Source organism: Lagenorhynchus albirostris, chromosome 13 (assembly GCF_949774975.1).
Source record: "Lagenorhynchus albirostris chromosome 13, mLagAlb1.1, whole genome shotgun sequence".
Classification (NCBI taxonomy): Eukaryota; Metazoa; Chordata; class Mammalia; order Artiodactyla; family Delphinidae; genus Lagenorhynchus; species Lagenorhynchus albirostris.
In genome coordinates, this window is record NC_083107.1 from 76,575,730 (window position 1) to 76,602,749 (window position 27,020).

The 27,020-nt window shown below is 38.9% G+C and overlaps 1 protein-coding gene across 1 annotated transcript in view; it reads right to left on the bottom strand.

The window, feature by feature from the left end:
- The window catches only part of VSNL1 (visinin like 1), a 100,404-nt gene extending 73,854 nt beyond the window's left edge, over positions 1-26,550 (bottom strand). Inside the window, exon 1 of the mRNA XM_060168876.1 lies at positions 26,324-26,550. The gene's annotated coding sequence lies outside the window, so the exon portion shown is untranslated. The remainder of the gene's footprint in view (positions 1-26,323) is intronic.
- Positions 26,551-27,020: the final 470 nt, after the last annotated feature.

Below are 27,020 nucleotides of genomic sequence, written 5' to 3' on the forward strand. Positions count from 1 at the left end.
CTGATAGGGTCTCACATCTGGCTCTCCTTCCCATCAACATCTTCTTTAATCTTTAGCTGAAGTTAGTATTTAAGGGGATAGCTTGGACCATTTCAGAGAGTTACTCATTTTTTTGGATATTTCACTTGTATAAGAAGTTATACATGTTATTAAACTTATGTTTTTCTCCAGTTAATCTGTCGTAACCAAGAACCTAGAGGGTAGAAGGAAAATTACTTTTCCTCCCTTACAAAGGCTTTGGAAACAATGGTATCTCCGGATGTGTCTGGGATCAAGCTTCCCTGCCATTTTCCCAGGAAATAGGAAACGGTGATTTGCCTGAAGGTAAAGACCACCGTCCTGGGTTCTCAGCCTGGAACTTTGGGCCATGAAATCCACTGATATCCTCAGGAAAAGTTTCCCAGGGCCCTGCCAAACGACCTGTGTGGATTTTCCATGCTTTGATAGGTTAATGTGACCATGCCTTTTCCTAAAACACAAGAGCCGGTGTTCAGTCCCAACTCTGCCCATGTTTTCCTGTGTGACCTTAGCAACAGTTGGCTTCTTCTTTGAGCTTCCATTTTTCTCATCTCCAAAAGTTCTATGAACGTTTCTGCCTCACCTAATTCACCGGGTCGCTGTAAGGAACAAACCACAGAAGCAGCTTGTAACTTGTGAAAGTGTTTCTAGTTCTTCATCTAGAGCGCCTTCCAGGACACCTCAGGAAAGAAAACAAGACCCAGACGTGTGGAAAGAAGTGGGCTTTGTTAAGCAGGAATGAAGAGAGAGAGTGGCATGCAAATCCCAGGCTCGTCGGAGCAAAGACACCTGCTGATGAGCAGCACTGAAGTTTCACAAAGAAGCTAGAGAAGCAGAGGCGACCGCACACTCCTTCTTGGGGCTTTGGGAGGTAGCTGGAAAGAGCGTATTTACCAAAACTTGCCAGAGGAGAGCTGGCCCTCAACATTGAGGTTCCTGGCTTTGATGTATTTCCGGCCCTGAATCATGCTCAACCCGTCCTTGCTGGGCCTTTGTGAAGTACCCAGTAAGGCTGGAACAAAGCACTTTACTGTGGTGCATGAAAAATATCTTGGCTAAAAGGAACAATGCCAAGGCTGAGAGGGCTAAAATTAGACCTTCCGGTTCTGTTTGACTTTGCCGTTGTGTGCACAGGCTGCTAACGTGGCATCCTCCACACGCCTCCCTCCCGGCCGTGGGCCTTCTGAGAGCACAGGTAACATGTGCTGAAGGAAAGGAAGTGCTGCTTCCTGTGGCACCCCGTGGGGATGACAAATGCTTCTGGGCCTATGTCACTGCCACTTGGAGCAGCAGGCTGAGTAATACTTAGTTTGAAGGAATCTGTTTCCACGTCAGCTAATTTGTAGATTAAGATAAAACCATATCTATCCTTCCCATTAATCTAATGCCCTTCCATGTTGAAACCAAAAGGAAATCTCAAGATGATCATATAGTTGAACCTTACATTTACCTTTACCTAAGAATTTAAAGCTTCACTTACATAACTGTTGCAGAACTCAGAGAACTAGTTCTAAGTACTTTACATCATGCTGCGCAGTCGTGTCATCTACAGAAAAGAGCACGGACCTTGGAGTCAGATGAGGTGAGATCCCCAGCTCTGGTACTTCTATTAGCTGGTGCCTTTAGGAAAGTTACTGAACCTTTCTTATCCCATTCATTCAACTTTAAATTGTGTATGTTAATAACTACCTCAAAATGTTAAATGAAATAATAAATTTACATAATCAATATTTTAGCAGTAATGATCATCGTTTATATTAGTAAGTACTTACCATGTGTTCATGGATTATGCTCTTCATGTTTACAATAATTTAATGAAGTAGCCACCATGTATGTCTTCATTTTACAGTCAAGGAAGATAAGGCTCAGAGAATTTAACAAACTTGCCCAAGGTCACACAGTAAGAAAACAGTGGGATTTGAATCCTGGAAGGCGCTTATCCACTGTTAGCTATTCTGCCTTATTAAAGGAGATGAGAAACAAGAAAGTGCTTTCCAGGGCAGAAACTGTTATTTCAATGTAAGGGTTCATTACTCTCCTTTCTGGCCTGGGTGCTGCCCTGATCGATGCATTTCTTTACCCAAGTGAGGCAACTTAAGGGTAGTGAGAGTCCTGGTCGGTTATCTCCTGGCCCGCAGGGTGCTGGGGCAGGGGTTGGTTGCTAACTACAAGGGCAGCAATTGAAGAAGCTGGGAATGTCTAGGCTAGAGCAGCAAAGACTCAAGAGAGGAAATTTGAGCTCTCTTCAAATAAGTGAAGGATTTACTGGCACAAAAACAGACTTATAGATCAGCATAACAGAACGGAGAGTCTAGAAATAGATCTGGCTACACATAATTACTTAATGTATGATCAAGGAAGATTTTTAGAACAAGGAGGAAAGGAAATGTAATTTTGTAAGGGATGCCATCATCACCACTTGATAGCAGTTAAGTGAAAAATGTAAGTCAGAACCACACCATGTACATCTTTTAAAACATCACTAACATTTGGAATAAACAGTTTAATATAAAATTAAGTCAAAGCAAACTATTAGAAACTGAAAATATGCTAGACAAAATGTTAATAGCTATTATATACATATAGCTTTACATATAAAGCAAATACCAGTGATTAAGGAAACCATTTGAATCAGAAAAGAGGAATGATCAGAATGTGAAAAGATTATTCATGCCAGAGTAAACACAAATAGTTAACAAAACCAGAGACACATATTTAACCTATTTATGATGGTTAAATTAAACTTTCTAAACATAAAAGCAGTGGCAGAAACTATCAAGTATATGATTGATATATATAACTATATAAATTCAAAGTTTAGAGAGTCTAAAAACACCAGAAAAAAAGGCAAATATCAAAATGTGGAAAATATGTCACATAAATGTCATTTATGGATTAAAGGTGCTTAAAGATAAATGGGAAGAGAATATGACAGAAGGCTGGGCAATGAACATGAACAGAACAAAAGACACAGTATCAATGGCCAATTTCAATCGTTCAAATAACCTAACATGGTAAAACTGCATGTTGGTACAACCCACTAGAAAGTACTAGAAATCAAGAAGCATTAAATATCAACACTTTTGATTCCAGAGGAAGCTATCTTAAAGAAATAATCCAAGAGAAAAAACTTGCATATAGGGATATAATTATTGCAGATTTATTTAATAATGGTAAAAACTCTAGAACTATAACCATGTCCCACTTGGGAAATGTATAGTAAATTATGGCATGTTTACTCAATGGAATATAAAGTTTTGAATACAATGTTGAAACATGGCAAATTACTTATGATATGTTAAGTGGAAAAAGCAAATATACAATATTAAATACACATTATCATTACAACTATTTACTGAAAAAATGAACTCAGTTGTTTTCCTGTCTTCCTCCTTACACATCAATAAAAAGTGCAGACAAAAGGACAGGCAATGGTGAGGAAAAAATAGAAAAATAGAGACTATTCCACAAAACCAAACATATTACTAGTCTGAGTTTCAGAAAGAGTGAGAAGAGAAAATATTGAGGGGAATTATCTAAGAAATTATCAAAAACAATTTGTTTATTATGACTATTTTTTGACTTACAAAATGTTAGATTGATTTACAAAACAGACTATGTGCGGAAACCTTGTTATGTACCAGGATACGGAGATGAATAAGAAGCTTCTTAACTCCTGTAGAAACCAATGACCCAGTGGAAGATATAAATAATATATAAAAAATTTAATTACAATTTATAATATGGAGTGATAACACATTTCTATAATGTACAAGATTCTATGGTAGCACATGAATGTTAATGGTGAGAGATCTATAAGTTACCATTTTAACTTACATTAAAATATGAGAACTTGAAAAGATCTTTGTAAAATCTAATTAATCCTCCCACTTATAAAGTTGAGAAGGCTGAGATCCAGAGAGTGTAAATAAATAGATCCTAGTTTAGATTAATGCTTTTCTTTTCCAGATGAGAAACTGAGGCCTAGAGAAGACACAAGCTTTTTCTAAGAGTGTAGAGAATATCTATGGAAGATGTCGTTCCACAGCCTCATCTCCTGATTGCAAATCTAACGTTCTCTTCGAATGAAACTTACACCTAGATTCCATCAACAAAAGCGTGAAGTAGCTGACAGAAGAAATGAGCTACTTATCTTCTAGAGAAGCATAAGGCAATGGAGAATAGAGGGGGCAGGACCTCATCTCTGTCTCAATAATTCAGGGAAGAGCCATGAGTTTGCAAGTCCAAGTCAGAAACTTAGATGTCTGTATATGCTTCATCATTCCTTCTACCCTACCTAGTTCCAATTAGTCTGAAATTCTGGCAAAAGTATATTCAACAAAATTGTGTTAGGAAAATATTGTCTAAAGGGCAAAAATAAAACTAGATCGCAACCTCACACCAATCACAAAATTATATTTCAGGTGGATTAAAACCAAAACTAAACAAAATGCACAAATCATGGTAAAAGGTGGATAAATATGACTATCTCAAAATTAATAACTGTTTTTAAGACAAAAGTAACCGTGGATAAAGTTAAATAAGTGACAGGCAAGGAGAAGATATCTGCAACGTATATAACAAAGGATTTGTATTCAGATTATATAAAGAATTCCAAATAATGGATGAGGAAAAGATAATCCTACTGAAACATAGGTAAAGCATATGAATAGATAATTTACTGAGAAGAAAACATAAATGGCCAATAAAAAAATAAGAAAATAGAAAATTACAAAGGACCATTTTTTTTATAATCAGTTTGGTAAAAATATTTTTTGAAAATATGCTGATATCAAGTGTCTTCAAAGATGTAGAAAAAATATGAATTCTTTCTAATATATTGCTCATGGGACTATTTATTGGTACATCTTCTTTGGAGAATAGTTTGGCAATATTTAATATAGCAGAAGATGCATATAGAACATAATCCAGCAATTCCATTTCGACATCTATATCCCAGAGAAACTCACACAAACACACAAGGGGACATGTGGAAAAGATGTACACTACAAGTTTACAATAGCAAATTAAAAAAAAAAGTTACAAAAACCTAAATGTTCATCGAATAGGGAATGAGTAATTTAATTTGAAGTATAGTCACATGATGAAACACTATACGGTAGTCAAAACGAATGAATGATATATGAATAAAAACACTGCTTTAAAAATATTTTTGAGAGAAGTGAGTTGGAGAATGACACATACAATATGACGTCATCTACTTAAATATCAAAAAGCCAAAATGATACTATAGAGATATACATATTTAGTGAAAAGAATAAATGTATTCATGAAGAAAATGCATACCAAGTTCAACAGGATGATTTTTCTGAGGAAGAAGGGAGGTGAGTGGGACTGAGAAGAAAAATGATGATAATATCAAAATGAGATGGCATTAATATTTTTGAATGCTAGGTAGTAGGTCAATGGATATTTATTATACTATTCTCTAAATTTTTTCTGTACGTTTGAAATTTTTCACAATAAAAAATTAATATATTTTCCTTTAAAGCAGCTGGTAATTTAGATTTCTCTCTAACCCCAACTGACTTTTTCCTAGGTATACTTCGTTGCTGAAGATTAACTAATCAAATGGCTTGGGCGCCATTATGATTTTGGATAATGATGTTTTCTTCCAGCTCTTATACGGAGTAATCATGTTCATTTCAAAGAAAGCATGTGGCAGAAAACTGAGGAGAAGATTGTGCCAGACTCTAAGAAGTTTACTGAATAATTTAAAGCATGTCCATTTTAAGTTTAGGAAAAAAATACATTTCTCTTATTCTCCGTTGGTAATTCTCAAGTGGTTTCATTTTTGTGATACACAAATTGGTATCATAAAGCAAAATGGAAATCAAGTTAATTTCCGTAGTCTTATAACTGCTTTGTTGGTGCTACAATTGCATCTGCAGTTAGCACTTTCAAGGTAGTTTTGTGCATTGCAATTACTTGTCTACTCGCCTGTCTCTGCTAGACCCTTGGAACACTTTGAAGATGGGAACCCTGTCTTGCTCATCAACACCTTTACCACATGGACATGCAGTAAGTGTTTTTAAAATGATTTTATAAAATTTCAATTTTCATCTGTGAATGGGGATATTAGATACAACAGTTTAACAAAACATTTGCAAGGAATCTTGATAGATTCTGATCTTTTGAGGCTCTGAATCAATGAAGTTGGAATGATAGTAACTCTTTGAGTCATCTGGTTTCCTGCCATTGTACTAAGCACATAAAATGAGTATGGAGTTGCTTGTAGTTGCTGTGGTTGTTTTTCCAGAACTGTAAGCACGAGTATTGGGATAATTTTGTAAAGGTCACTCTGAACAGCCTCATGGAACGGTGTAATAAAGTCCACTTAATGATAAATATGCATTTCACTGCCAAAATAGAACACAATCCTTGGCCAACTATCTAGGCATAGTTTCTTTCAGCTTACAGGCTCTAGAAACATATTTTGGGCCAGAAGAACTCAAGGAAGGTACAGAGGAGAGGTTGCCAAGCCACATAGAAAAACTTCCTTGTATTCCTTTTTTGAAATCTCTTTTCTAATTCACTTTTTTTTCTGTTTTATTTTACTGTACTTGATATATTTCCTAAACCTAACTGAAATCCCTTCTGAAGCATGGCAGAAGCCTAGATAAAAGAAAACAGAGAGGAGTATGACTTTAGAAAAACACATGATATAGTTAAAAGAATTGGTTTTAAAAAGGAATACTTAGAAGTAAAAGGGTAAATTGTATCTACACCACAACTACGTAAGAAAGTAGGCATACAGGAAAAAGATCAGAACGAAATACGTCAAATTATCACAATAATTAACTTTGAACATTAGGATGATGATTTAAATTTCTTTCTACTTTAATGTTTTCAGATTGTCAAAGACTATCTTTATAATGAAACTATACCTTATTTTTTATTTTTTTGCAGTACACGGGCCTCTCACTGCTGTGACCCCTCCAGTTGCGGAGCACAGGCTCCAGACGCGCAGGCCCAGCGGCCATGGCTCACGGGCCCAGCCGCCCCGCGGCACGCGGGATCCTCCCGAACCAGGGCACGAAGCCGTGTCCCCTGCATCGGCAGGCGGACTCCCAACCACTGCGCCACCAGGGAAGCCCATATACCTTACTTTTAAAGGACTTACACATTTAGACAGTACACAGGCAATTCTCAAATGTTTAGCAATTACATATTTGCTTAGCATCTTAAAAACTGTCTTGACTGACCTAAACTTAACCAAGTTGACTGATTAATCAGTGTTCTCCCTAGAATTAAGTACTGACTGATGCCAGGGACAGCTAAACACTCCTGGTTAGAATGAGTTTGCAAACAGCTCAAGAGCTGGAGTCATAAAGGCCCGGATCTGCTGGATGACAAAGCACAGTGTTCACTCCCTCAACGCCCCACTGTCTTTTATTAAATGGAGAAATTTTATGAACTCACTGGTTTTGCTCTGAAGATAATGTGTGGTGTTACAGACGTATGTGAAGTACCTGAATTACTTTTGTCACAACATAGTTCCCTTCCCTCTTCATCTCACCTTCCTGGTTATTCCTTGCCAGATATACTGGACACATCGGTATTAATATGTCCCATCTCTTCTTTTAGCTGAGATGGTCTTATCTGTATTTCATATTCAGGGAAGTATTGTTAAGGTTTTCTTAGGCAGAGATGACCTAAAAATCCAATCAGGGCTTCCCTGGTGGCGCAATGGTTAAGAATCCACCTGCCAATGCAGGGGACACAGGTTCGAGCCCTGGTCCAGGAAGATCGCACATGCCACAGAGCAACTAAGCCTGTGAGCCACAACTACTGAGCCTGTGCGCCTAGAGCCCATGCTCCACAACAAGAGAAGCCACCGCAATGAGAAGCCCGCGCACCACTAACCGCTCGCTACAACTAGAGAAAGCCCGCGCGCAGCAACGAAGATCCAACGCAGCCAAAAATAAATAAATTTATAGAAAAAAAAATCCAATCAAAGTTGGCATAGCACAGGCCAGCCGATGAGGGTGGATGGTGGGAAGAGCTCTGCAAATAGAGATAAAAGTAATCAGACTTGCTCTTTCAGGGATTTGAAAAGGAAGACAGATGGTATAGCATCCTTCATCAATAGTGACTGCAAAGCTAAACTGCAGAGAGAGAAGCTGAGATGCTATGTATAGAGAGAGGAACATCTTGGATTCCACAAGACCAAGAAAAGGAGGCAGCAGCAAATCCTCAGAGGTCTGCTGGTTCCCGATGGCTCCTTAGGTCTAGTTCTGATGTGTATTCTTAAAATAAGAATTCTTTGTATAATAATGTTCAGAGGCAGATAAACTGCTTTAATGCAATGTATGCCCTGACTGGGGAGAAACTCCAGGTTCTAAACTCTAGGTTCTTTTATGCCAGAGCAGAAACAATACCTGCTTATGTAATCTCATGGCCCTGTCTAAATGCCATCATGAGGGAGCAAACATTTATTCTTTGATTTCTAAAGAATGTGCAGTTCTTGAAGAGATCATGTTAATGGTACCTTTGCTTCTTATTTGAAACAAAAACATTTATGATCATCTGAAAGATAAAATTTGGTCTGTGGATTTCTGGGTAAAGTGTGGAAGTAGGAAAATCTACTGAATTATTGCAAAGGGTCTGTGAATACATATGAAAACTAAGGCTTGGAAATGGAAGAGTGTGTCTTTCACATACCATTGCATTATTTTTCAAATATATGTCAACACTACTGCTATTAATAATATACAAATTTTAAGCATTACTGAATTTATAGTAGCTATTTGTCACTCTGTGTTCTTTCAATCAACTAATAATGAAATCACAATTACTAACCTTGGAAGCTTGAAAAAGTGTTGGCCCTATAAAGACGTCCTAGAGGTATAAAATAGCGCTGGAAAAACTGGGAACACCTAACACAACCTGTAGGCCTGAGGAAACCTCGATAGGTTTGAGTTTATCCTCAACAGAATAGAATATTAATTCTGAAGGCTGGGAGTATTGAAGACCCTGCTGGCTGGGTTAGAGCATTTGGTGTGAGTCACATTTTTTATTCTGAGTATACCTATTTAGAACAACATAAAGGGAGTGTCAGTTTCTCTAGTAACTGCTGGGCTGTATTGTTAAGAGTCACAAAAAAATAGATACTTGACATTGGTTATCAAAAAAATAGATATATCTGAAGAATTATACCACCATCAATCCGCCCACGAACACAGTATCTTCTTCCCTCTTTTCACAAATACAGTCACGCTCCTGTATTATCTACCTCCTAAATATCACCCAAATTTGTACAAGTCTCTGAATCTGTGCTGTACCACTTCAGCCCAAGCCAATATCACTTCTCATGTGGACAATTATAACTGTCTCCAAACTGATTTGTTTCCATCTACTTCCTGCCTAATTCATTCTCCAGAAGGATCTTTTGAAAATGCAAGTCTGATCAAGTCACTTCCTTTTTAAAACCTTCCATAGCTTCTTAATCCTCTTAGAACACAGTTTAAAAAACCCTTAACACTCCTTGTAAGATTCATCGCAATATGAAACCCGGCTGCTTGCTACCTAACTCTTCAGCCTCATCGAATGCCACTCTGCCAAGTTCCTTTTTAAGCTCCAGTTTCTCACCAGGTTCAATGTCAAATCCAGCTCTTTGCACCTGCTATTACCTGTGTTGGGGGCACTCTTTCTGTACCTCCTTCACCTGGCTGACTCCCGTTCTTACTTTGGATCTCAGCATAAGTCTCACTTTGTCTCTGTCCTGAATCCCTTAGATGAGGTTAGCCTCTTTGTTATACATGCCCAACAGAGCATAATCTTCCTCCTTTTTTCTCGCTGATCTTTTTTTTTTTTTTTTTTGCGGTACGCGGGCCTCTCACTGTTGTGGCCTCTTCCGTTGCGGAGCACAGGCTCCGAAAGAGCAAGCTGAGCGGCCATGGCTCACGGGCCCAGCCGTTCCGCGGCACGTGCGATCTTCCCGGACCGGGGCAGGAACCCGTGTCCCCTGCATTGGCAGGCGGACTCTCAACCACTGCGCCACCAGGGAAGCCCTGATCAATTCTTAATCATCTGTTTATTGTGTTTTCCCTACCATAAGCTCCATGAAAGAGTCTTTTTTTTCCGCTTCTAAATTTTTCCATTACAGGGCTTCACACATAAGCCCTCAATTAAAACCTGTTAAACTGGATTTATCAATTAATGTCTACTGAACTGGATTAACTGTCGTACTCTCACAGAAGAAACTTTCAAGTCCCAAAGAGGCAACTTAAGAAATCTATTGAAAACGGATTTGTTTCAGATAGTTATCATCCATAAAGCACTTTGCCTTTCTTATAATTTTTAATCCTAAATATTTTATCATCTTTCTTGCTACTGTGCATAGAATATTTTTCCAATTTTCATTTCTGAAAGCTTTTTTGATAGACTAAAAGAAAAGGCTATTTGTTTTTGTAACTTATCTTGCATCCAGCCTCCTTTTAAAATCTTGATTAATATTTGTTTATACTTGAAACTTTGGATTTTCTCTAAATATGCTCAGCAAAAAAAAAAAAAGATAGCTTAATCTCTTTCTCAGTGTTCGTTCTGCTTATTTCATTTTGTAATTATATTTCTTTTGCACAAGTGAAGAACAATAGAAGTCTTTAATTTTTCTCAGAGAAGGCAAGGTATAAATGTACAGAGATAAATCTGTATCTATTCCTGAGAAAAGTGGCTCATTGTGAGATTTTTGCCCTATAACACTTATACTACTTTAAAATTCTAGTAAGAAAACATGAGATTTACCTATTACATTTGGTAAAAGTAGGTAGAGATGGAACGAACTTAGAGATATCCTAGTTTAACCCTACTCATTCTACATGTGAAACTAAAGCCCAGCAAGGGAAAGTGATCTGGCCAAGACAAACAGCTAGAAGCAAAGCCCAGGCATGAATACCAAGATTTTATGACCTCTGGGACAATGTTTTCTATAAAAGACGTTGTTAATTAGAATTTTAGATGTGAATTTAAAACACTGTTTTTTGTGTGCTGATTTTTTCATATTACATTTAAAGAAATAAGTTGATAATCTAAATTAAAATATTTACTATAACTTAAAAGTTTTATTATTACTAGCACAGCAGAAGCTTCAGGTTTCCTTCAAAAGCCATTTCCTTCTTCCTTAATAATAAAAACCCTAACTTATAGCAGATGTTTTGCTAAATGTGGCTAAATTGTGGCCAGTGGCATGTATGTCAATTTTCAGGAGGTCTGACTTAGGGGAGGATCCTTAAAAGGGAAGGATGCACCCTTCATCTCCCCTTCCTCCTTCTTCCTGGTAGAAAGCACATGTGATGGCTGCAGCCAAGTTGGACCATGAGATGGAAGTGACATGTTAAGGATCATGGAGGTAAAGGGAAGAAGGAGACTGAGTCCCTGAGAACTTCGTGAAGCTCCCCTATCAACCCTGGACTGCCTACCTCTGGATTTCTTTTATATGAGTAAGAAATAAACTCTCCTATTAAGTCATTGTTATTTGGGGTTTTCTATCATTTTAAGCTGAATCTAATTCTAACTGGTTTGTTAGTAAATTACAAGCCTGTAAGCTCTTGCTCAAAAAAAAAAAAAAGAAAGCATAATAGATGTTTAATAGAATTCTGGTTACATTCTCGAGAGCTTTAAATTTAAAATAATGATAATGATAACAATAGCTGTGAATTGACTACTGCGGGCAGACTATGGAGAGCAGTTATGAAATGGGCTCTAGGGCTTCCCTGGTGGCGCAGTGGTTGAGAGTCCGCCTGCCGATGTCAGGGGACACGGGTTCGTGCCCCGGTCCGGGAAGATCCCACATGCCGCGGAGCGGCTGGGCCCGTGAGCCATGGCCGCTGAGCCTGCGCGTCCGGAGCCTGTGCTCCGCAGCGGAAGAGGCCACAACAGTGAGAGGCCCGCGTACCACCAAAAAAAAAAAAAAAAAAAAGTTAAAATGTGTAACAGTAAGAGAATAGTGGAGTAAACCTTGTCTATGCATATGGTGGAGTGTAATGTCTTAAAATTACATTTGTGAAGAGTTTTAATTGCAAGGGTGGTGCTAAGGAAAAGAAAAGTAGAATACAAATTTTAAAGAAATGAGTAGTCTCAATTAGAAAACAATATAAAGGAGGACAATATAACCTATAAATAATAGATTGTAGGTGATTTTTATTCTTTTCTCTGATTTTTCTTTTGTTTTCTGATTTTATTTTTTCTATGTTTTGCTTTCTAATTTTTCTACAGTGAGTAAATATTATTCTTTTTATTCAGAAAAAGTACTTAAAAAGAGCAAATTCCCGGCTTTCAATGAAGCTCACTTAAGAGCTGTCATATAAGAGTAAGGGCTTGAAGTACCACATTTGTTCAATGAATTACCTGGAATGCCAACAGCAGCCCTCTTTAGTTCTAGTTTTTGGAGTTTTGTCAACTGAGTTTTGAAAATTAGATTTAAAAAGTTTTTTGAAAGAAAAAAGCAATCTCTCCTTCACTTAAAAAAGAAAAATTCTACACTCATATCTAATCCTGGACAACCACAAAACTGGAATATTCTCACTGTTATAATGAGGCAGACTCAATCACCATGTTAACAATCAGTGGTGTCCAAGTTAGATTCAAATTCAGAGAAATAACGTGATTCTTGATTATCTACTATAGGAACCAATAACAAATAAAAATTTGGAGAAGCTAGCTGGAATGCTGTATGAATTTTTAGCCTTCCTTCTATTGTATTACCTCCCAGTGAGTTTCATTTCACAGGTGTATAGCCTTATAGACCTATTACAAAAATCTGAGTACTCTTTACCAGCAACCTCTGGTTGGCATTTTAGGAAATGGTTCCCACATAACATAGAAGAAACTGCTCACTTTACATATTCTAAATAAGCAGGCATAAGCACTATAAGAACATTACGTTACTGTCATTGGGCTATGAGTCTTCATAAATACAATGTTCTGAGTTCAAACATCCATGTTCTAGAATAAAGTACCCATTAACTTCACAAATGGTTTAGAGGTACCCAATTCAGGAGGTGGCCTGTCAGTTGTACTTAGTTCTATACTTCTTGATTATGAATTCATTTAATTTCTCAATTTAAATTAAAAGCTCTTTGAGAATAGCAAATACTACTTTATTATTAAAAATTGATGGTCAATTAAATGATAGGTTTCTGCTAGGCTTTTTTTTTTTTTTTTTTTTTTGCGGTACGCGGGCCTCTCACTGCTGTGGCCTCTCCCGCCGCGGAGCACAGGCTCCGGACGCGCAGGCTCCGCGGCCATGACTCACGGGCCCAGCCGCTCCGCGGCATGTGCGATCTTCCCGGACCGGGGCACGAACCCGCGTCCCCTGCATCGGCAGGCGGACTCCCGACCACTGCGCCCCCAGGGAAGCCCCTGCTAGGCATTTAGTATGTATTACCTCTGGTTTTCACAACAATTTTGTGAGACAGGTTGTAATTTACATTCAATATAGATCTTACAGTCATTTTCCTGAACTTGAGATCGCTTTAAAGTCACAAATTTCCTTCCTTTTGATATTGGAAACCATACAGAACATGTCAGGGGAGGATTCAGAGCTACTAATCACTAGCCACTCTGGCACAACTGTGGTCAAATTTCAATCCAGAAACAAAATGGGAGTCACCTCGAAGAATCAGGAGCCAAAGTACTCCAAGAAGTTGCCTCAAGCTTTTTGGCCTAGTATACCATTCATTTTCCTTTAAATTCTTTTAAGAAAGGAAACTAAACTTCACTAAAATCCTTGTATATGCCAGAGACTGTTCTAAGTGCTTTCATAGACGTTATGTTATTAATCCTTGAAATTAATTCTTGTTATATATACAAGAATATAATTCTTGTATATATATATACAAGATATATATCTTATATATATAATATAATATAAACAAGAATATAATTCTTGTTTTCCAAAAGTAAGATAACTTGTTCAGAGCAACTAGCCTCACCTTTGAAGTCATGTCTCTTTTATCCATACCATACTTCCCTCTAGTGAGAAACATGTCTTATATAAATGTCTTATACAAAACAGGATGTTGTCTACTAGCCAACTGGGATGTGTAGACCTTATTTGGATCCTGATTCAGAAAAACTCTAACAATACTTACGAGCTTGAACACTGACTAGATATTTGATGATATTAAATAATTTGAGGGGGTACATAACAGTATTGTGGACATGTTTTAAAGAGTCCTTATAGATACATATATAAAAATTTATAGATGCAATGATATAGTGTCTTAATTTGTTCAAACTAAACCACTGGAGGGGGAAGGATGGGTACAGAAGTGAAGCAAAGTGACTTTAATAATGGTTAAAGCTGGGTGATGGGTACATGGGCATTATTACACCATTCTCTTCAAATGTGTATGCTTTCCATAATCAAAAAGTTTTTAAAAAGAGGGGAAAAAAGGCCTGTGTAGAAAGGTAGAGAGAGTCCTGGGTTTAAATAACACCTTTATCGCATGGTAGCTGTGTCACCTTGAACAAATTACTTTCTGAGACACAGTTTCTCAGCCATAAAATGAAGCTTACCTTGCAGACACTTACCTTGCAGAGCTGTAATGTGGATTCAATGAAGTGATGTGTGTAAATATCCAACACAGTGCCCTATACACTCTAAATTCTTTACACCAATGGCCCCCAATCTTTTTGGCACCAGGGACCGGTTTTGTGGAAGACAATTTTTCTACAGACCAGGGGTGGGGATGGTTTTGGGATGATTCAAGTGCATTACATTTATTTTGCACTTTATTTCTATTATTATTACATTGTAATATATAATGAAATAATTATACAACTCATCATAATGCTGACAGGAGGCGGAGCTCAGGCAGTAATGCGAGTCATGGGGAGCGGCTATAAATACAGATGGAGCTTCGCCTGCTCACCCGCTGCTCACCTCCTGCCGTGCGGCCCAGTTTCTAACAGGTCACAGACCGGCACCTGTCTGTGGCCGGGGGTTGGCGACCCCTGCTTTACACCATTACTATTTAATGTTATTACAAAGTATAAATTATCTCTGTTTTCATTTCCTTGCTCTCCTGACTTAGCCTAGAGATAACTTCTAATATTCAGATGAATCTGATCTTGGTTAAGAGCCAGAGATGAATGATATAAGCCCTCTGTGTACATGGTCATCTACAGAGCACCTCTTTGGAAGGATATCTCTTTTCCAGTTTCTCCTGTACCGCTGGTGACCTGGATCCAGACCACCTTCCTCTGCCGCTCCACTTCACACCAGTTGCTTCTTTCTAATACCTACACCGGCAATTCTGGCCTACACCTCTTGTTTTATGAATGAATCATATGCTATTTTGTATTCTTCCTTTTATAACCAGTTTACTGAATGGGTTAGCTATATAGCTTTATTTTCTCATCACTGCCTCAAATATGCTCTGCTGTGTCTCCCTTTCCCCTTCCAGGATGATATTTTGGGCTGATCTATATCTTTTCAGGTAACAGAAAAGTGGTTGTTTCTAAGGTATTAAAAATTTCAGTCTAATTTAGATGTAAATTTCCACTATATATCTAACCCGATCTCTCCTTTCTCAGTTCAATTTCGAACTAAGCAGTGGAGAAGAGATTGTAATCTGTTCTTTATCCTGCTTGCTTCCCTCCTCCATCGTTTGCTCTGCTTCTCTAGGGAGGCGGGCAAGAAAAGGAGGTTAGATAGGAAATGGGCAAAGTTTTACTTGACTGGTACTGGTGTAACCTGGTCATTGACGCCCTTTGTGAGTCAGATGCCCAGACGCTGCTTCTCATAATCCTGGGTGTTTGTGAATTCTTTAGTAGCTCCTGATTAGAAACTTCCAAACTTTACAACTGATTGATGGGGCAATGTACACTTGACTTGCTACCACTCCTATTCAGCTGCCCTCCAGTGGCACACCTCTCTAAAAGGGACCTCAAACTTTACCAGCCACATCTCCTTCCAAGGGACTTCCCGTTTCATAGGGCAGCCGGCACATATACAGGTAACTGTGAGCCCAGATGCGATAGGAAGCCTGAGAGATAACTCTTGGCTAGGATGACTAGAGAAGGATCCCTAGGAAAGAATCAGATTTTGATCATCAGGGCTGTGGAAGCTCATGAGAAATGATTTCCATTGTCCCTGAGGAGAAGCCACTGTCCCTGCTGGAACGCACTAAGAGGCACAGAGCTTGTCGAAAATGGATTCCCTTTGGACACATGCACGTGTGGGTCTCTTTTGTTTCTTCCATCAGTTTTCCCTGCCCTTACATTGTTCAGATCTACATATACCTGCTGAATCCAGGAACGGAAGGCCCAGTTATTCTGATAGACCTCTTTATCCCATTAGGATAAAAATCTTATTTCCAAAGCTTCCCTGCGGGAACAGACACATGGGCATGCCACGGTTGCCATGGTTCCACTAGACTCTCTCTGGAAACTGAGACATGCTTACTCCACTGAAAAATGCTATGGGCTCAACTACAACGTGAGAAATCCTGAGAAAAATATAAAAGATATAGATGTAGCTCAAATCTTAAATAATTTAGGTTTTCCCTCCAGAATTATTTTATTTCGAAATCACGTTTTCAGTTTAACTGTGTAAAAACCTGGTTACAGTTATCATGTATTTGTTATTCCATCCTAGGAGCTGAGGTGGGGGAGGATAGGGGACAGGGGACTTATTTTGGCAGACATACCTCAATGCAATAATTTGCACAAGATCAGTACTTTGATTCTTAAATTATCTTTTAAAATAAAAGATAAACTAAAATTCTAAAGTTGAATAATAATTATAAATTTCTTACCATTACATGGTACTATACAATCTACATAGTAAGTTCAAAGTCCTATCAATCTCACAATAATTCCTAACTAGAGAGGGTAGGCAATCTCATATCTATTTTCACATGACAAAACTAAAACTCAGAAAAGTAAAGTAACTTTTCCAGGACTTCACACTTAACGATACCTAAAACATGGCTGTGATGCCTGAAGCACACAATTAATGACTCCTAGTCTTAATGTACTTTCCATTACATAGTTCAGTTTTTGTCCTTTTCTGACTGGGTTCTTTAGAACTACAATAAGATGGTAACAAGCATATTTCAACATAAGTTCTCTGTGCAAACAGGTTTGGAAACATAAGGTTAAGCGAAGTAAGCAGATACTGGGTCTTTACAACAGGACCACTCAGATTTATTATTAATATGAAAATATGCACTGAAAATATTTAAGAGTGGGGTGTAGGAAGCACTATTTACCTCGAAAAACGTTTCCACAAAACTCTTTGAGGGGAAATAACTACCAGTGTCTTGGAAATATTTCTTTAAAGAAACAAAGTCTAGGGCTTCCCTGGTAGCGCAGTGGTGGAGAGTCCGCCTGACGATGCAGGGGACACGGGTTCGTGCCCTGGTCCGGGAAGATCCCACATGCCGCGGAGCGGCTGGGCCCGTGAGCCATGGCCGCTGAGCCTGCGCGTCCGGAGCCTGTGCTCCACAACGGGAGAGGCCACAACAGTGAGAGGCCCGCGTACCACAAAAAAATAAATAAATAAATAAATAAATAAATAAAAAGAAACAAAGTCTAAAATGTCCTTACCACCAAATTTAAACCACCTTCCCTTTCAACTCTGCCACTTCACCTAGAATGAGAAAACTTTCAAAAGGGCTTCCTTTTAATGCCATTTCAAAAGTGTTGATTTGTTATAAGGCTATTTGCTCTTAAATATTTTGCTTAAAATGTAAAACAATCTATGACAGTATATGGAGCTTATTGTGTGCCTATCATGTATATGTGTATGTATGTATGTAGGTAGGTATGTAACTGTATGTAGCTGCACCTCTCCCTCACCCTCGCTTTGAGAGCCGTTCTCTGCTCTTGGCCAACGTGCATTAGTGCACACTTCTACAAATGCTCAACAAACAAAGGCTCTGAGAGGCCAACCCTGCCACGAACATGCTCTGCAATAGTATTGTGTGCTCCACTAAGGATTCCCTTTCTGCCATTTATTTGATGTTATCTGATGGACATTTGATGGACCAAAAATATGTAAGTTTGATAATGCCAGACCTGACACCAAGAAGTGAAGTAAGGATGTCATTAGAATGTTTCAAACGCACTCAGGGCACCTCAGAAAAAGGTAAAGGAAGGAGAAGATAAAGGTTGGAAGATAATTAAAGGTTAGCAGATATCCTCCAACATAATTTATGAAGAGCATTATAAATCACTGGATGGGGATGGATTGTTCATTAACTGAACATTAGTCAATAGAAGCTTTGGGAACTTTAGTAGGAGGCATGTCTTAAATGAATGGAGAACTTTTCCAAACAGATGCAGGAACATGGGTCTATGCTAAGGCATTGATTCATTCAGTATACCTTCTCTAGGACCACACTCACCATGCTACCTGGGATATGTGTGTATTTGCTATTATTTAACCACCAGAAAATTAGGACAAATATACCTAGAAAGAGCAGAACACCTAAGTGTCCTGCTAGGAGAAATGGTGAAATGCAGGAGGGAAGGTAGAGGTCCGAAGGGGGAGGAAGAATTATTTACTATGCACTAAGCTCTTTTAGGTGGTATGGATATCTATATCTATATCTATATATCTATATCTATATCTATATATCTATATCTTGAGGACACCATATATATATGTATATATATATATATATATATATATATATGAAGATTCCTATAAGGTAAATATATGATCCCATTTCACAAGTAAGAAAAAAAGCCCCCCAAATTAATTAGAATCAAAAGTCCTACCCAATTCTGTGAATCATCCAATACTCCTACTACACAAAATAGCCTCAGAATTTAGGTGCAACTTTTGCAGACTTCAAAAGGAGAAAAGGATGCTCCTTTTTAACTCCAGATAAGAAATATACTTGAAATTCCTTAGTAAGTAGGGCAGGAAATAGGGGGAGAAGGGAGGAAAAAGCTGAGGAGAAGTGAAAAGCCTCTTAGAAGACCTAAAGACAGTAAGGCCATTTTGGATTTGTGTGTGTGTGTGTGTGTGTGTATGTGTATAGGGGTTGGAAACACGTTTTCAGTTCAGTGGGAAAAAGGGATTAGGAGGTATATTTTCCTTATCATAAAAGCCCTAGGAGAAAAAAATGAAGGAGTAGATTGTATGATCATATGAGTCCTCCCACAGATACATTTAAAAGATAAGTCATGAAATTAGTTGGAGTAATAAGGGAGGTGAGCAGAGAGTATCAGACAGAAATCTCTTTTTTGGAAGATATTAAAGGATAGAAGTATCATCGTATAATATTTAAACCAAAGGCAAAACTCTTGAAATATTTTCACTGAGTTTCAGTGACCCACTGGAGGCTTGGGTGGGAGGCAAGGGCCACATTATTTAGCTACATGGGAAAATAATTAATAGATGACCTTAAAATGTATTCAATAAGGAAACAAGCTTAAAAATGTCCTCTTATTTCCATATTCTGTTGTGTCTAATTATATGCTGGTATTATATGGTAGGGAGATGGTGGTAAAGAAAAGGTATAATGGAAATGGGATGCATTTAAAGAAAGAATGAGAGAAATGGGAAGTTTGAGGTCTCAGTGTAGGTACTTCTAGAAATTTTTTCCTCTATGCATCTATACCACATTTTTATTTCACTTGACGTACTGAACTGTACTTATCTTCCTCATTAGGAATAACTTCCTTGAAGGCTGACATTGTATTTTATTTAATCCTGATTCCACAGTGACTACACAGTGCTTGGCACACTTACTTAATAGATATTTGTTTTACAAGGTAGGTTAAGCACTGTTAACTGTTCACTGGTCATAGCTCAATACCTTATTCAGAGGTTCCATTATGAGTGGAATTACTACAGCTCAGAGACTAAAGTGGTTTAGGAACCATTGATTTCTGATGAAAGGAATGATAGTGATGACAATGACTATCATTAATTGCACACTTTCAATAATGAGGCATTGTGTTATATCCTTTAATACATAGTCTTCTGTTCTCTGTTCAAGAATCCTGTGAATTACTATTTTAAATGGAAACTGAGGCTAAGAGGTTAAACAACGTATTCAAGGTCATAGAACTAATAAACTGTGGAACTAGGGATTTTTATCTAAATGTATCTAGCTTGGGGCTTCCCTGGTGGCGCAGTGGTTGAGGGTCCGCCTGCCGATGCAGGGGGCGCGGGTTCGTGCCCCGGTCCGGGGAGATCCCACGTGCCGCGGAGCGGCTGGGCCTGTGAGCCATGGCCGCTGGGCCTGCGCGTCCGGAGCCTGTGCTCCGCAGCGGGAGAGGCCGCAACAGTGAGAGGCCCTCGTACCGCAAAAAAAAAAAAAAAAAAAAAATAAATGTATCTAGCTTGAAAACTCTTGTTTTACATTTCCTCCTATAGTTTCTTTTGAGTCAACTGAAACGTTCGCGAGGGTTGAGGAATTTTTCCATTTACTAACTAAAAATGGGGGAAGACTGGATGGTTTTCACCTCACTCTGAGGAATAAATACCTTTATAAACATTTAAAAGAAAAACTAACAATTTTGTTTAGAATTTAAACTTATTTCACAATTTCTTTTTTATTTTTCATAAAATTTCCCATATGAGTAAGCAAACACCAAGCACCTTATGTATATATTTAAGAAACACTTGAACTCCTGGAATAAACAAAATTGGTAGTCTTTCATCAACTCATAACGTCAAAAGCCAAAGAATTCCAGAAGTTGCTAATTGAAAATCAGACTTGTACAGCACTATTTCATACATTAAAGATAAAATATTATATTAGTAAACATGTCAACTTTACTGATAATGCTTAATGGGCCCCCAATGGGAAATTTCACTCAATTTAAGACTGGGTTTCAAGAAATCAGAAATAAACATGCTAATCACAAATTAATAAAGCCAAGGCAAAATGTAAAACACCAGATTCCTGCAGCACCAGAATCTACTATTCTAAGAAGCCTTCAAATGCAATAAACATGCTAAAGTATGATACAACAGAAATATTAGTATCTAGTTGTTCACATTGGAAAAAATTTACCGAGGCTACAAAGCACATTTAACATGTTAATAATTTGCAAAAAATCTATTTACATTCAGCTCTTCAAAAGTTTCAGAGCCCAAGAGATAATAAACAAGATCCAAAGAAAGGAGAAAAAAATACACTTAAAGTGACAGATTTCTTTTTCAGAAAAATCCCTATTCGAGCAAGAATAAAGAAAAACAGTATTCATTCTATAGATCTATAATAATTGCAAGTAAATTTAACTGATTTGTTAACACTTTGCCTTTTATGAGCAATACTTCAAAAAAATGAAATCTTTTCAATCAAGAGAGTCCTTCTTTCTATAAAAACTTCAGCAATTATTGCATTAGATATATTGAGCTTGAAGGCTACTTGGTGAATGAGAGTACTCCAAGTCTTAATTGTAATATAGAACAAAAGGAAATAGGTTGTTCACCTGAAAATAATACAAGAAATGGTTAGAAATGCAGTGCATTGTCTTAAAAAAAAACCCAGAAAAACAATTGATGGCTACACAGCAGGTCATCTGTGTTAGAACTGCAGTAAAGGAAGGCAGTGGAGAAATCCAGAGAAAACAAAAGAATCATGGACAAATTATCTGACTTGCATGCTTTAAGTTAGCTGATAAGGGTATAGAACATCTCTTTAATGTATTCACAGACACCTTATTATTAAAGTGTCAAACCTCTTTGAGGATTCTTCAGTAATTTGCTATTCCATTTGTTTCATTCATTAAGCAGTTTCTAAAGCACCCCCAAGATCCCATTTGTGGAGTTCTCAATGAATGAAGCTGGAAGCAACTCAAACTATTTTGATTCACTTAAAAGAGCATAAGCCGTCTTTAGAAACAAACTGTAAATGAGAAATCTCAAACTGTAAATGAGAAATGTTATGGTCCCTTCACAATGTGAACACGTTAAAATAATTCCATAGCTTGAGACCCATGATCTAAATAATTGGTACACATATCTACCATAGTCTAGATTTACATATTGATATCAATTCTTATAAATAGGTAAAAATAATATACATTTTTACTTATTAAGAAATAAAAGGGAGTATACTCTGTAAGTGGATTAAAAAGCATGCTTAAAGGTATTAATATAGTGCTTTTATGTCTTCACTGAAAGTAAAGTATAGAATAACTTTTAGTCTAGATTTTCCTTTTAGTAACATAAAGATATTTAAAGCAATTCTAATTCTGTGCATGATTTTAGTATAAATGATTTAATTTCTTGACATAATTAACAAGTTACATGTAACTGATTCTTCTGAGAACAAATATTTAATTGAGAAATATTACAGAGTATCTATAAAAGACATTGTATAGACATTGTGGAAATATGAAAAAGATCATTAAAATCTCTGCCCTTGTGAAATGTGCTTTCACTTTGCAGATATGTCTTTAAGATAAAAATGTTCCTTACTCTACTATATTTTTTACGTGCTGAAGGGATGGATTAGGTAACTTACATGGATCCCATACAGTTCATATACTCTATAAATTATGTGAATTAACCACTGGATAGTAGAAATATCACTCATTTATTAATTTATCTCTGCACCATTTGATACTTTAGGAAATTAATATATTTATATCTACTAAATGCAACTGAGGTGGACATTGTCACTTTCAACCTTAGATTAACTGAATGGGATCCCCTCGATAAGAAGAACCTTCCTAACTTCCTAAAGAATCACTAATCGTAGGAGCATAAAAATTACTCCATACAAAGAAAAAGATGTTTAGAACAACATTAAATATATTTCGCTCTTGCGAATTAGGAAACCACACATTTCATATCGCTATTATACTGTCATTCTATGAAATTCCACAGGGAGCTCCTCAGCAATGTTTGGAATCCATACCTATATACAACCCAAATAGAAAACCTATAGCTTGCCCAGGACAACATTTCTAACCATGCTATCCTATTACAGAATGACCAGCAAATCAAAGCCGGACGCTTAGCAGCTACAAGTCTCTGATATCTGCAGAAGCTATGTGGTGTTCACAATAGCTTGGACATGCCTGTTTTCAGAACAGGATAGCAAGACGAGGTGACATCTGACCCAAGAGCATTTGTTAGGGACAGACTCTGCGGGACAGAGCTTCAGTAAAGGTTTACCGTGAGGGAAGTGGTTAAATTGAACTGTTGATTGGGGAATGTGTTGAGAAACTCACCACCTTGCTTCCTTAGCTTCCTCAACAATTTCCAAGTGTATTTAGCTCTCAAACGAGGAAGAGACGCAGACTTTGTCTTTCTCAAGCCTCCACTAATGTTTCAGCTTTTTCAGGTAAAAATTCCTGGCATTTCCCCAAAGGGGACATTTGTGCTGGTTTCAGTCTCTTTCTGAGTGCCTGCGAGAAGCGACAGGAATGCCTGGATTATCTTTAAAACGCCTAGAGCTTTATTGCACAGGCACTCAGGAAATGTTTATGAAAGGGAGAAAATGAGGGAGAAATAGAGAAAGAAAATGAACAGAAAGGAGAAAAAAAGAAGGAAAGAGAAGGGCCATTTAGGCAGGTATTATTGCCTGCTTTGCAGTCCCTGTCCAGCAAGACGGCACTTTAAAAGCTCTAAAGGTTTTAAAAAGCTGCACTGCTCTCCTCTACAGCGCCTGCTTCAGGTAGCATGATTCAGGCGTCTTCCTTCAGTCTTCCCGCCCAGCCCCCAGCCCCTTTCTCTGCAGGTGGCTTCATCTGGAGCATTTCCATGAAGGCTGGAGACAGGCGGCTCTGATTTGGGTTCTGCCTTCTAGGAGCCAAAGGAGAGAGCTGGCAGAGCCTGCTGTGTGTTTACACTGCAGCTTCCTCACTCCACTAGGTCCCAGTGCCTGTAGCTGCAGCAGTGCTGGAGGAGGTGAGACAGGTAGAAAAGAGGGAAGGCACCTACAGTTTCTCAGAAGGCTGGATTCCTTAAAGGATCCTGGGGAATAGAGCAGAGAGGGGATACAAATGGGTCTGGACAGTTTTCAAACAGGAGCTGAAGATTCCAACTGGTTTGCCAGTTCTCTCCAAAAACTTGAAGGATTCTAAAGAAATGGACTGAGAAGCTAGGAAGGCCAGACTAAACATCTAATGAGGTGGGTATATCAGAAGTGAGGGACAATAGAAAAAAGAGACAGAGACCTTACCAAAAAAAAAAAAAAAAGCAAGGCAGAGAAGAGAGATGCAATGGTATGAAAAGGGACCCTGGGACTCTCTCAACCGATGTGCTGGGAAGCAGGCAATTATTTATGTCCTTGAGGATGCTGTAAGTACAGAGAGAAGGGAACACTTCCACTCAACAATACGTTTTAATTCTTTATTCCATAGACTAGAAGTTAATTGACTTTCCCCTAGCTCCATGGCCCTGAGCCTCAATTTTCTCATCTGTAAAACAACAGGTTTGGACTAGATGCTTTCGAAGGTCTCTGCCCAATGTTTTCCTCTATAACTGTCAGCCTATGAAGCAAGGTATCTGAGAGCAAACATCTATGAGCTTTCACACCAGGTTTCCCCTACTTTCTCCACCACCCATTTATCAATGCAGCGCTACACCTGCACTATTCAGGGAGCTGATTCCAATTTTCAGGGTTGACGAGGAGTATGGCTCAATTATGACAAATGATTGGTTCTTCTGCCCTGGAGTAAAGAAGGGAGGGACAGAGAAGGCAGTATGATTTACACTTTGGGTTTCCAAGGAGAGGATATTCTCTAATTTCCTATTTCAAATTTCATCCACTTAAATAAATTATAAATTCCTTCAAAGGGTTCCAGATAGCCAGACTGACTGAAGAGCCAAAAGTCCTATAATGATCTATCCTATTTGGGGCAAAATTTATTTCATTTCATCCCAGATATTGGATCTACTTTTTCCATGGAAATCCAGCACACACTGGTCATGCTCTTCTCTTGTCTGCCTGCCTCATGCCCTTCTGCCAGCCTGCTTCAGTGCAGCATTTTCTGGGGTTATTAACACCCAAGTTTAATGAGAGTATACTCATGAGTGAGGTGTTCAATGAAGCAGGACGCCCCTCCCCCTCCGCCAGCAACAACACACATATGTAGGCAGTTTAAATGGCAGTGAGGCTAAAATGTGTCTTCCCAAGAGTTTCATTTTTAATTTGTCTCAACGTGAAACCCCTTTAAATTGAAAAAATTAATATGTAGAAACACAACTCCCTTGCTCCTCCCGTCTTCAAGTGGGCTATGACACACAGATAGTATACACTTGTTTTTACTACACCCACTAGCATTTCCATTTCATTTCAGTCTCCAAAACATGGCCAGGAGGGCAACTCTAGAAAAATGGATTCCCACTCTGGCATCTCACAGGGCACTGATCCGTGCAGTGCTGAGCGCCTCCAGGGAGCATCACCATTTCCTGCCCCCTCCCCCAATTCACCAGAGCCCCTGATTTCCACGGGGGTTTGACCTTGCAAAGACCCTTCTTCCGTTTCTGGGCAAGGAAGAACCCATTTTAACTCAAAACACAGAACGACCTTTTCTCCTTTAAAGAAACACTACCAAAGGTAAAACATCTGGGTTTACATTTTTCAACCCTGCATTCTGGAATGTGAATACAGGATGCAAAGGCAGGTAACTAGTTTGGATCTGACGATCCCCATTCAGAGGCTCTGAGTCTCAGACTCTGTTCAGAATAGACCGGGCTGACAGGGCGGTTGAACATCTTTCCTTTTTTTGCCCATTCACCATCGTGATGAAAAATCAAAACCGAAAAATTATTTACTCATTTCTAAATACTAACAGAGAAATGTGCTTCTAGCGCCTAGCTCTGTGGTTCTAAACACTAACATCCCACTTGGAAACCAACCCTGGTTTCCACACCATCTCGTCCACTCAGTTTTACTTAGCAAACACGTTCGCTGCTCTTCCACGGTGAGAAAAATGGTGCACCAGCCCCACGGATGACAGTTTGGTACTTAACTGCAACCGCTCAAGAGTTTTATCAGCACCCGGAAAACTTCACAGTCGGTCAATTAGCTACTTAAATCTGTGTAAGGAAATCTGCCTACTTAGCGACAAACTTAAAAAGCACCTCTGTTTCACCTATCTTAAATCTAGCCTAAGACAATCCCCCAAACACGCTGCATATAAACATTCCCCCTTCCCCCGCCCCCGTTATTCCAAAAGGTCCCTCATGGACTAACAGTACGTTCATATCACCAGCATTAACCAAAGCAACTGTCACCGTGCATTTAGATGTGTCTATGCAAAGCAAAGTAAGTGACAATAGCCAAAGCATCTCCCAGACAACTGGCTGCACTACACATGCAGAAATGCCACAAAGATCGTATTTTCTACTTACTGTTATAGCGCTGCCCACGGTCACTTAGCGAAAATGATAAAACTCAACAGTTCTTTGTAAATAAATATATGTACATATATTTAATTCGGATAAACGGTTAAGCCGTCTCCGTGTATGGTTCTCTCACGCTCTTTTTTTCTGTGGCGCTCTAGACTGCTTAAATTCCTCTTGAATCGCGCCTTGCAAGCCCAGCAGTCGCTGCAGCACGCTCCGGTAAGTCTCTGCTGCAGATTGGGAATCCCATAGAAAACCTACGGTCCCTGGAGCCGGATGCGCAGGCGCTGGAGCCGCCGCCTCTCCAGGCACCCCCTCCCCTTTCCCCTCCTTCCTCCTCCCCCCTCCCTCCTCCCTCCTCCTCCGGGCTCCGCAGCCCAGCTTGGAGAGATCTGGCGCCGCGACCAAAAGCAGTCAGGCATTGGCGCATGCTCAGTTGGAGGGGCTCGGAGCTTCCGAGAGTGGATTCCATGTCTCCAGATTTTAGCAGAAACGCAAAAGGAAAGTAGCTAAGAAAAGGGAGCCTGGCCACTCGAGCAACCTTCACCTGGGCTGGCAGAGCGGGCTAGGCTCACCACGCCCCGCGGTTACCCCGTCTGGTGGTGAAGGCTGAGGCCAGAGCTGGGACACGTGGAGCCTGCTTTTCCCTCCACCCTCATGCCTAGAGGGCCCCCGGCCCACTCTTTGAGGGGCTGCAAGGGGA